This window comes from Triticum aestivum, chromosome 4D (genome assembly GCF_018294505.1).
Source record: "Triticum aestivum cultivar Chinese Spring chromosome 4D, IWGSC CS RefSeq v2.1, whole genome shotgun sequence".
NCBI classification, from domain to species: domain Eukaryota; kingdom Viridiplantae; phylum Streptophyta; class Magnoliopsida; order Poales; family Poaceae; genus Triticum; species Triticum aestivum.
Genome location: NC_057805.1, coordinates 329,634,884 through 329,639,073, shown reverse-complemented (window position 1 = coordinate 329,639,073; position 4,190 = coordinate 329,634,884).

The following is a 4,190-nucleotide window of genomic DNA, read 5'->3' as shown; positions in this document are numbered from 1 at the left end:
TGATTAGCTGCCAATTTTTACTGGAGAGTGCTTTTAGGTTGATTGTTTTTGAAGATGACAAACAGACAAATTCCTAAGGTCCACAAATTTATTTCAGAATTTTTGGAGTTACAGAAGTATTCGAATGATACAGATTACTACAGACTGTTCTGTTTTTGACAGATTCTGTTTTCATTGTATTGTTTGCTTATTTTGATGAATCTATGAGTTGTATCGGAGGGTATGAACCATAGAGAAGTTGGAATTCGGTAGATATTATACCAATATGAATTTAGAATGAGTTCACAACAGTACCAAAAGTGGTGATTTATTTTCTTATACTAACGGAGCTTACGAGTTTTCTGTTGAGTTTTGTGTTGTGAAGTTTTCAAGTTTTGGGTAAAGATTCGATGCACTATGGAATAAGGAGTGGCAAGAGCCTAAGCTCGGGGATGCCCAAGGCACCCCATGGTAATATGCAAGGACGACCAAGAGCCTAAGCTTGGGGATGCCCCGGATGGCATCCCCTCTTTCGTCTTCGTTCATCGGTAACTTTACTTGGAGCTATATTTTTATTCACCACATGATATGTGTTTTGCTTGGAGCATCATTTTCTTTTGTTATTATTTGCTTGCTGTTATTTAGAATAATGTTTTGCATCTGTATTTTCAATAAAAATGTCAAGGATAGTCTTTACCATGCTTATTTTGCAAGTATACATGTTGCTGTTTCAAAACAGAAACTTTACCGCTGTTGCAAAAATTCCCTAGAAAAGTCAGGAAATGATAAAATGTTGAAACTTTTTGCATATTGAGCTCTGATAAATCTTCTACAGTGTGGTATACTTTCATAATTTTTGGAGTTAGGGAAGTATGATGAATCTTGCATTCTTTACAGACTGTACTGTTTTGGCAGATTGCTGTTATGTTTGCATTGTTTGCATATGTTTGCTTGTTTAATGATTCTATTTGAGGATAGGAGTATTAAATATGTAGAGACATTTAGTGTGCAATGTTGAATAATAATTTTTGTGATTTGTTACAGTAGAAAATTATAAGGTTTTTGCATTGTTTTATACTAACTTATCTCACAAGTTCTTGTTGAGTTTGGTGTGGATGAAGCTTTCGAGATTTAGGAAACCAAGATATAAAAGGAATTAAGGAGACACAACAGCTCAAGATTGGGGATTCCCAAGGCACCCCAAGATAATATTTCAAGAAGTCTCAAGCATCCAAGCTTGGGGATGCCCCGGTAGGCATCCCACCTTTCTTCTTCCACAATTATCGGTTAGTATCGGTTGAACCTAAGTTTTTGCTTCTTCACATGATGTGTGCTATCCTTGAAATGTCATTTTGTTTTGTTTTTCTTGCTGTTTGAATAAAGGGATAATTAGATTTATGCCCCTAGTTGTGTCCCACTCGTCTGTTTTACCCCTAATTCCCAAAAGTCACTGGTTCTGTCCAAGTCACTTTGCTCCTATTATGCTTTTGCCCTTTGACCGTTTGACCATTAGTTTGAAAAATTCATAACTAATTCATACTAAATCAGAAAAATGCAAATAAGATACCAAAATGTTCAGAAAAACATCACCTATATGTCAGTGTCATTTGCATTCATGAAAAAAGTGTTGGAAAGTGCCCATCTGAATTTTAGCTCTTATGCTACCACCATGAATAGTAAAATCTAAAAAAGTTCAAAAAAATTAAAAACATATTTGGTGGCAAAGAATGGCAAATGTTTTAAGTGCCTGCCAAGTTTCATCAGGGAATAACATTCGTGGGTGCCGCGGCAAAAAAAACAATCAGCACTCCAAAATATATTACTTTTTTGCCACGAGTTCCACGAATGTCGTTCCCTAATGAAACTTGGCAAGCACTTAGAACATTTGTTGTTCTTCGCCACCATATTGTTTTTGAATTTTTTTAGAGTTCACTATTCATGGTGGTATCAAAAGAGCTAAAACTCGGATGTGCACTTTCCGACACTTTTTTCATGAATGCAAATGACACTGACATATAGGTGATGTTTTTCTGAAGATTTTTGTATCTTATTTGCATTTTTCTGATTCAGTATGAATTAGTTATGAAGTTTTCAAACTGACGGTCAAACGGTCAAAGGGCAAAAGCATAAGAGGTGCAAAGTGACTTGGACAGAACCGGTGACTTTTGGGAATTAGGGGTAAAACAGACGAGTGGGACACAACTAGGGGCACAAATCTAATTGTCCCATTAATAAAATACCAAGATCTGAAATTCTTAAATGTTAGAGAGTCTTCACATAGTTGCACAATTATTTGACTACTCATTGATCTTCACTTATATCTTTTGGAGTAGTTTGTCATTTGCTCTAGTGCTTCACTTATATCTTTTTTAGAGCACGACGGTGGTTTTATTTTGAAGAAATTAATGAACTCTCATGCTTCACTTATATTAATTTGAGAGTCTTTTAGAACAGCATGGTAATTTTCTTTGGTTATGAATTTAGTCCTAATATGATGGGCATCCAAGATGGGTATAATAAAAACTTTCATATAAAGTGCATTGAATACTAAGGGAAGTTTGATTCCTTATGATTGTTTCGAGATATGAAGATGGTGATATTAGAGTCATTCTAGTGAGTAGTTGTGAATTTGAGAGATACTTGTGTTAAAGTTTGTGATTCCCGTAGCATGCACGTATGGTGAACCGTTATGTGATGAAGTTGGAGCCTTATTTATTTATTGATTGTCTTCCTTATGTGTGGAGGTCGGGATCGCGCGATGGTTAACTCCTACCAACCCTTCCCCTAGGAGCATGCGCGTAGTACTTTGTTTTGATGACTTGTAGATTTTTGCAATAAGTATGTGAGTTCTTTATGACTAATGTTGAGTCCATGGATTATACACACTCTCACCCTTCCACCATTGCTAGCCTCTCTTGTGCCATGCAACTTTCGCCGATACCATACACCCACCATTACCTTCCTCAAAACAGCCACCATACCTACCTACTATGGCATTTCCATAGCCATTCCGAGATATATTGCCATGCAACTTTCCACCGTTCCATTTATTATGACATGCTTCATCATTGTCATATTGCTTTGCATGATCATGTAGTTGACATCGTATTTGTGGCAAAGCCACCTTTCATAATTCCATACATGTCACTCTTGATTCATTGCACATCCCGGTACACCGTCGGAGGCATTCACATAGAGTCATTTTTGTTCTAAGTATTGAGTTGTAATCCTTGAGTTGTAAGTAAATAAAAGTGTGATCATCTTCATTTTTAGAGCATTGTCCCAGTGAGGAAAGGATGATGGAGACTATGATTCCCCCACAAGTCGGGATGAGACTCCGGACGAAAAAAGAAAAAAAGAAAAGAAAGAGGCCATAAAAAGGAGAATGCCCAAATAAAAAAAATTGAGAGAAAAAGAGAGAAGGGGCAATGCTACTATCCTTTTACCACACTTGTGCTTCAAAGCAGCACCATGATCTTCATGATAGAGAGTCTCCTATGTTGTCACTTTCATATACTAGTGGGAATTTTTCATTATAGAACTTGGCTTGTATATTCCAATGATGGGCTTCCTCAAAGTGCCCTAGGTCTTCATGAGCGAGCAAGTTGGATGCACACCCACTTAGTTTCTTTTGTTGAGCTTTCATACACTTATAGCTCTAGTGCATCCGTTGCATGGCAATCCCTACTCACTCACATTGATATCTATTGATGGGCATCTCCATAGCCCGTTGATACGCCTAGTTGATGTGAGACTATCTTCCTCCTTTTTGTCTTCTCCACAACCACCATATTCTATTTCGCCTATAGTGCTATGTCCATGGCTCATGCTCATGTATTGCGTGAAAGTTGAAAAAGTTTGAGAATACTGAAGTATGAAACAATTGCTTGGCTAAAACCGGGGTTGTGCATGATTTAAATATTTTGTGTGATGAATATAGAGCATAGCCAGACTATATGATTTTTGTAGCGATAGCTTTCTTTGGCCATGTTATTTTGAGAAGACATGATTGCTTTGTTAGTATACCTGAAGTATTATTGTTTTCAAGTCAATATTAAACTTTTGTTTCGAATCTTATGGATCTGAATATTCTTGCCACAATAAAGAGAATTACATTGATAAATATGTTAGGTAGCATTCCACATCAAAAATTCTGTTTTTATCATTTACCTACTCGAGGACGAGCAAGAATTAAGCTTGGGGATGCTTGA